Source organism: Anoplopoma fimbria, chromosome 10 (assembly GCF_027596085.1).
Source record: "Anoplopoma fimbria isolate UVic2021 breed Golden Eagle Sablefish chromosome 10, Afim_UVic_2022, whole genome shotgun sequence".
Classification (NCBI taxonomy): Eukaryota; Metazoa; Chordata; class Actinopteri; order Perciformes; family Anoplopomatidae; genus Anoplopoma; species Anoplopoma fimbria.
In genome coordinates, this window is record NC_072458.1 from 1,372,501 (window position 1) to 1,381,163 (window position 8,663).

An 8,663-nucleotide genomic window follows, 5' to 3' on the forward strand; every position below is an offset into this window, starting at 1 on the left:
ACAAGACACATAATTCTTCCGGCCACCAGAGAACATGATGGGGCACTTAAACATAAACATGGCATTATTGGTAAAATGCTGAAAGAACTCATATTTCTTGCACATGACCTGAACTATTTGTAATGGCAGCAAAGCCATTACCTGCTACTTATATTTTTTTATGATATTCTTGCTTTGTACATAAGTACCACATAGTATAATCAAGGCTTGCTGCCGTTAGTTCAGCATAGAGTCTTTCTTAAGGTGACCAGACGTCTTGGTTTGTCGAGGATTGTTCCAGTTTCAAGCTGGGCCTCCAGAGTCCTAACACATATCTTTAAATCACCAACATTTACTGCATTCCAACATTCACTACCAAATTGTATTCCTATCGATTTTTCTCTCAAGATTTTCAGTGCAATTAAAGAAAACAATAATGTAAATATCAAACCTGTTTCAGTGCTTATATACACGTTCATCATGTTCTGTCAGACTCATTAAATAATGAAAACTTAACACAAATATTTCTATCGTTGACCATTGCGACCTACTTCAGAGGGGCAAATGCTGGTGACAGCCATCTTATTTAAAGACCACAAAAACAATTGTACTGTTTTGTTTAAAGCTGGCAGAGAATGTGTCACAGTCAGCTACTTAGCCAGCAGCCTAAGCATGTTTTTGGCAGTCAATAACTATTCTACTGCAGTTTTTTAAAGATGTTCTCTGTAAATTAGGTGTGCTTAGAGCTATAATAATTGTCTCAAATTCCTTGGAAAAAGGTCTACGGTGCGTGCATAAGCACGTACATGTGTGCATGCATGAAGGTGTGGTACACTTAAGGGACCCGGTTTGGGGTTTAGAAAATATGGTCTTTCTGCTCCCCAGTGCTCACAAATCCTCTAAATAGAGTTATAATGTAGAGCAATGTCGAGAAAGGAACTAAAAACTCACAATGGATGGCAGGTACAGTAGAGAATCTAAGTGATTTATTAAAGGATCCCATTAGGGTGGGATTAAAGGGCGCCTGAGTGAAATGTGCATAGTTCATACCTTGTCTAATATGACAGAACAGCAGTTTATGTGAAATACAGAGAAAAGAAAAAATAATAATAATAATCCCTGGAATTCAATTGTTCTGACATTTCAGTGGCTTCCAAGGTTCTTGATAAAGTCAATGGCAGAGGGAACTGGGAATTGTGTCTTATCAACGCTTTGACAATAGAGGAAAAAGAAGAATAAGTATTGAAGCATGTTTGTGCTATAGCAGTTATTTACATCTGCTCATTTGTCTCTGCCTTTCTGTTTACAGAAATGAGAGGTGGCTACATCACAGTTGTCTTGAGTTCTTGGTATTTCAGTAATCAGAAAAACTAGTCTTTCTCCGGGCCTAGATTTGAGGCATCTTAATATATAAACGATGCTTAATGTCTTTGATAATATTCCTCTTGGTATTTACTGACAAGCTGAATGGTTCATGCTGAATGTTCACTGTCACTTCACTTTCGACCTTCAGAAGAGGAGGTGTTTGCTCGGCATCAATGACAAATGTGCTGGTTAATGTGTTGCATTATTCACTGATCTGTACTGCTATTTGGCCAGTGACTCCTCTTTAATGTTTTTTTTTTTTTTTCCAATCATCTTGACTGTCACACTGGGGCTATGAGGTTAATGTTCTGAAAGCTTTGCTTTCTAGATGAACAGTTTAGATGATGACAGCGCTAAAATTACAGAGTCCCTGATTTCAGTCACAAAAAGAAAGTGAGACTTACTCAGATTTTTTTATTTATTACAAGGTTTGTTGCCATTTCTGCTTTATTTGACAGAGAGACAGATCATAAAGACAGGGGCTGAGAGAGGGTAAAGCATGCAGCAAAAGCCCCTGGGATACTACTGTCACAGGCCGAAAGCTCCGGTTCTGAAAAGTGAAGCCAATGCGGAAGTGTCTTAAACTTGTATTTTATCTACTGGCCAGCAGGGGGCGACTCCTCTAGCTGCAAAAAGAAGTGTGATTGTATAAAAGTCTTTGAGAAGTTGAAACTACTTCTTATTTGATTTATTACCTCAGTAAACATTGTAAACATGAGTTTATGTTCTCAATTGCTAGTTTAAAATCTTATAAAATTCTTAGTAAATGATGGTCCCGTATAGAGTGAAATAGGCTTTAAAGCTGTGTATACGGCGTCTCTACGTCACCCCTCCACTGTCCAAACATGGTCAATTTTGTTCATTGATTGAAAAGCCAAGATAGTAATGGCCATAATCCAATCGCTGAACTCAAAGCTTCAAAACAGCAGTCCACAAACCAATAGGTGACGTCACGATGACTACATTCCATTCCTATTTACAATCCATGGTAATGTCTCAGTCTTAATGGTGAGCAGGGTGCGTCTAGATCAGTCAGTTTTAGAGATTAATTGAAAACATCACACGACTTTTGTCGTTATATTTCAGTTACTGCCTCATGTTTCCATGTCTGCCTTTGAGGATGATGATCGGACATTAAAGTCATGACGGTTAATATTTGTAGTGGATGGGACGTTAAGTGGAAGCTAAATTAATGGTGTCCTAAACCAGCACTTTTTCCAGTTCTCTTTCACGCCCATAATAATTTGAGTAAGTGATGCTCCAGGCCCTTCTTTTGTCAAATGTTAAAGCATATTGATGTTACATGTGAACAATGAGTTGATTTTTTTACCAACAACTAAATATGTTTAGACATGTTTAATAAATGCCATGCCTCTCTAAAGTGAAGTTAACTCACCTCTCAGACCTTCTGAAATGAGTCCAACAGAAATTCTGCAGGGCTAATCATTGTGAATAAAGTTATTTTCCCATCATTCTCAGACAGTTTTGCCCACTTTCTACTATCCAAAAAAACCTTCCCTGGATCCATCGTTGAATAAAAATAACAGGTTATTTCAAAACACCGTAAATAACTCAACATACAATTCTTATTTTTAATTATATAACGGATCAATTTCGGCCTCAGGAATAAAGAATAAAGACCTCAGGAATAAAGACCAGTCCTGACCCCCCCAACCCAGGGCACCAATGTGTACAAGAAGCTCCAATCGAATGGAAATGGAAGATGGCCTGTGTCATCTGGTTCTACTTCACCTCTTTGCTACCTTTCAAGTATATTGCTTATGAAATTCTCTCTGACTGCTTCAGTACCAGAGCTGGAAAAAAGACAACATCTTATACTGGATCATGCGGTACAGTATTTATCAGCCAGCGACTTGTCTGTCACTCTCTTTTTTTCCGAAAATGTTGAGTGCACTAAAGCTAATTTTCAGATATTAGCCCTCTTGGTTACATCACTGATGTCTCATTCCACTTATATACTCATTCTGGTACTTATTTTCCTGCACATACATGCCGGAATACTGTAATTCTTTGTATTCTCAGTCTTAAAGCCCACATGGAGGTAACGCAGAATGATAGCTGTGCGACTTACAATCATAAAATATGAGACAGTATCACCAGGTATTTACAGTAGATTATCTGGACTGCATACTGGTTTCTACCAGTATGTTTATCCAGAAAATATACTGTTGCACCACTGAATCCCCTCGTTTGACCAGTCAGGCCAGGTCCAAAAGCATTTTTAGTGTAGTCACATCCTGGTTAGGGGCCATTCAATGTCCATGGGACTTGGGTCAGTGTGTCAATAGATCTGAGCTGACTTGTTAACAGTACTGAACACATAATAGGTCATTTTTACACAAGCTATAGAGGGTGTGATAAATGAAGTCCAGGAAAAATATTTCTTACAACTCTTTTGGAGTCGGTGCAATAGAGCAATTTGAAGAATGGAATATTTCTTTCAAAAGTGACACAGTCACGCTTTAAACACTGAATATCAGTAGCTTTACCACTTTTGACATCACAAAGAGTGGCTTGTTTGCGAGGTGCAATTTCATTATGTCAGAAAAGTTAGTGAAGCAGTGAAGAGTACCAGCTTTAACAGCACTTAAGTAACATCAATAATGCAATCAACCCACAGAACACTAGATAATTATATTAATACTAAAGGCAACTTTCGAAGCGCCTCTCTTTTTTAAACCAAATAGTGTTTCTTTTTGAAAACTAAAAGTTGTTGTAAATATTTTTGGTCTATTATGTAGTGATAATTACAAAAAAAATACAACATACCATAGAAAAACAACACTCTCATTCTGCAATTTTTTGGAACTTTCCTGACAGTGGTGGTATCACATGGTGATAATTTATGCTTTTCATTGCATCCAGGATTTACGTTGGATCGACTTGGATCATTTGGCATAGTGATTTCAAATGGCTGCGAAATAGTGTGGTAGTGATGTATCTCCTGAAAAGATATGTGTGCGTGTGTGAGTCAGTGAGTGTGTATAAGTGCTGTTAAAAATGGTTAGAAATGATGTTGGAATGTTGGTTCTTAAAAAAAACATAGGTTTTAACTATGAAAATATCTATTTTTGTGCATTATGTCCATGACGCCGTGTCCTAACCGACCGTGAGTGACACAGCACTGTGCAGAGCTGGCCGGTGCTACCGTATGATTGGTCAGTTTGAGTTCAAGGGGCAGGAGTTAGCAAAGGTTCAATTGAACATAAATTGCAATTATTTCTCCTGTGCTGCAATCTATCCCTTTAATTGCCCTGTCGCTGCGGCAACCAAAGACTTCATCACAGCCAAAAACATCACATACAGTGCAGAGTCAACGAGAAAGTGATTGTTTTTTTAAGATGTAATTTTCACCTCTCTCAAGATTGGTAACTCTGATTTCTTATTCCTGACAGTGTGAAGTGTTGGATATCTTTGACATAAAATTGAAACTGCAGGCTCGACAGTTTATATAATCCATACGTTTTCAATAATCATTTACCTGTATGCACATCTTTAAATCTACTGTAAATCAGATGAATATATGAGCATGCATTAGATATTAATAATCAAAAATAATTTCTAAATTGGTTTGCATAGATATTACAGTGGAGAGAGGAGAGTTGTTGAATACTTTCATATGATGAAAAAAATACATGCCTCTAGTTTCAGTGACAGACAATTTCATAGATTTTCACTCCAGCAAAATTTCCTGTTATCTCCAAATTCTCCCATGACAACCAATTGGTTTTACCGATTGGTATTCTTGATATGATGCCTCTGTGTGACCTAAATAATTAACTAAGACCCTCAGCTGGAAGATTGGCTATTTCTTTATAAATTTTCTTCGTGATTGTCATTGTTACCACCGGGACAGATTCTGCACACAATCAGACAAAATCATTCAGATTAACCGGAAACTCCTTTAGCTCAGACTCCAGCGGGGCCTCGCTTCTCCGTTGGGAGTCACCAACAGACACTGACACCATGCTGCAGGAGGCCCAGGCCATATTGCTGGGCCCGCTGGTGGGGAAGGCAGGCAGGCACGGGAGAACCAGAACCAGGGCTGGTTGCAGTAAAATGAGAGGTTTTCTTAAGGGAATCTGGTGCTTGGACACAGTACCACCTTTTATCCACAGGGACCGCAGAATTGAACACAATATTAAAGTTCCCTGCAGTAGCTTTAAGTTGTGCACCTTAACATAAAACAGTGGTTTCAAACCTTGTACTGCTTGAGACCCCTTAATACAATGTAAAATCTCATTATGATACCTCATCAGAGGCTGTACATCAATGAATTGGAGTTATGTCTTTACAAACAGTAATATATTTGAATAATTGAGTTGAAACTATGCAAATTTCCGAAGAAAAAAAGCAAATATTGCTGCAAGATTTTGAAAAAAAAGCGGTTTTGACTGATATTGCAACATCGATATAATTTTTGCGATATTCAACAATTTATAATATCTATTTCTGAGGATTTGTTACCAAACTAAGAGGTTTTCTTAAGACTGTAGAACATGATGTGTAAGCAAGGACATCCCTGTAGCATGATAATATTTCATTAAAAAAAGAATTGAAACAGGACCTATTCTGTGATGCGCTACATTAGACACAGCTGTACTGATGCACCAGCGTGCAAACCTTTAACATTAACATCCACAAATGTGACCAAAGTCTGTGTTAAACATGTCCCTATCTTAAAATGTTCACAACTTCACTGTAATACATTTTGTAACAGTATTTTTTTCAGCTAATTTGTTTTAAAAAATAATCAGTGTCACTGTATTTCAGGGCTGCGTATCTCACTTTGCAGAAAAAACTCCTCAGTTCCCTTTTTGTGGCGCGAGGCCGCAGTGTTCTGTACTCTAGTTGACTTGCTGAGAGTGCAGTACTCTGGGAGCCTCTAGGCAGTGTTCAGAGGCTGGCCCGGGGGTGTTACTTTGCTTTTCATCATTCTCAACCTTTAGAATGTGCCCATAGGAGGTGACAATGCTGTGGCTGGGAACTGGTGTTGTTGCTGTTCACCTCTGCTGCACTTTGTTCTTTTTGTCCTGGCAGCTCGTTGTTGTTCTGGTCTAATGAGATCACACAGAAATACCAGAGAAAAAACGATTCACACCCAGAGACATGTTTGGGGTTTTGTTTTGATGCCGCAGGAGAAGAAAGCCCATACCTATACACACATGCACACACATATGCATATTCATTCTAATAGCAAAACAGACTACTGTTGACTAAAAGGATTCAGACAACATGCAAAGGAATTGAGACCAATTTCTTATGCTGTAGGAGATGCAATTCCTCTTGCAGGTCCTGAGATTACATCTTCATTGTAAATTATGTATGGATAAATTCTCAAGAATATAGCAAACAAATGGCACATCCATATAATAATTTAGCACATTGTGTTGTGTGACTGTGCTAGTGTCACTGTATGTGCGTGTGCTTTGTTGTGTCTGCGTGGTGTTTTGTATAAGTGAATGATGGGAGATTTTCTCTGTGATTTGTGGGGTCAATATCTGTCCATTATTATCCGTCCATAATGAGCCAACGGTATTCGTGCTGTTATTAACCTATCAGTCACAAACCCTGCATGAATCACAGTAAATCCTCACTATGGCAGCTGTAACCAATCTTTGGCCATCGCATTGAGCTTTGTCATCATTGACACAGGCTTATTTTCCCCACTTGAAATCTTAGCTGTCTGTTCAGTGAAAGTTTTTTGTGTACTGACAAAAGTCTGATAAATAAGAAATAAATGATAGTGTGTTTGTTTAATGTTTGCCTTTGTAATTCAGCATTCCTTACACAGCTTATATACAATTTTAAATAGAAGTGAACAACTGTTTTTCATCCTTAATGTGGCTCAATGATACAGCCTTCGCAGAGCCAAGGTTTCTTTGTCACTGCCTTGATTTTCTCTGGTTATTTCTCTCCTGTCGGCTTGTTTGTTGTGGTCTGTCCTTGTGCCCGTTTCCTGGCAGTGAGCAGCTGAATTAGAGCGAGCGGAGAAATTGCAAAGAAATAGGGCTCCCAGTGCATCATGGTTTGACATCATTTCCATATGGACATCTGGGGCCAATCAAGAACCTGAATGAAAGACGCAGAAAGCTCAGGTGTCTGAAAGGCTTTCATAATAAAGAAAAGAAACCGGCACTCAGGCAATATGAGATACACAAATGGACAAGAATGCAGAGATGGGAGGCTGCGTGCAATTGAGAGCACACTTGTTAATGACTCGCAGAAGTCTTGCCAGCCCTCTTGTTATGTTACGCCTCTCTGTCGCTTTCCCTCCCTCTCCTTCTCGCACACACAAATCTACAGTAAAATGCTCCCTGACCCAGAAGTGCCAAGGAATGAAACTGCATTTAGCTGCAGTGGTGTATAATGCACTTTGATCATGTCTGATCAAAATTTGTCACACTTCCTAGCTTTTTTTCTTTTGCCTGTTGGGGATTTTGAATAATAAAAGGAACAATCTCTTAAAGGTGCTTTTAGTTTCTCCATTTCCTCTATTTTATTTTCAGTGGGAGAACCCATCTCTGTCTTTTTGCTATGCAAGTTCATTTGAAGCAGGCAAGGCTTGAGGAGTTTCCAATCTGGGTGAGTCTTTCAACATGTTGCTACGTCAGGAACAAGGGCATAATCTTCAGATTCTGTGCAGTATATTCACAAACAAATTTTTCCCTTTATATTCCTCATGTCTCTCTTTTTAATTCTGTCCTCCCTTGACTTCAACAGCCAAACTTTCCAATCAATATGTGAAACTTGTATACTGTCATCTTGGCCAGGTTTCCCCAATTTCAAATCTCATTGGGAATATCTTAAAAATATTAAAGGTTAATAAAATATAAATAAAGATGGCTAATGACTCAGTCATGCTGACTGCTATTCCTTTGAACGTCAGACTTTAACCTTTACAGGCAACTCACAACATATTTATCACTGTGTTGGACACAGAAGAGAAATGAGCAAAAAAGGATGTATTCAGAAAAAAAGGCAAAAGCTCTACATTTCAGAATACAACTGATACATTGGCATTAATTAGGACTTGCTATAGGTCAATTCCATTTCCTTCTGTCTCCATAATTATGGTGTGGGGGGGACACGGTCAAGCCACATTATTTCTATGGTCATCTACTATCTAAGTGAGCAAGACAGAAATAGCGGGAGTAAGAGAGAGAGAGAGAGAGAGAAAGTGTTTTACAGGCCGTAAATGTGCCCCAGTTAGTTTCTTTACTTCTGTGTGTGTGTGTGTGTGTGTGTGTGTGTGTGTGTGTGTGTGTGTGTGTGTGTGTGTGTGTGTGTGTGTGTAT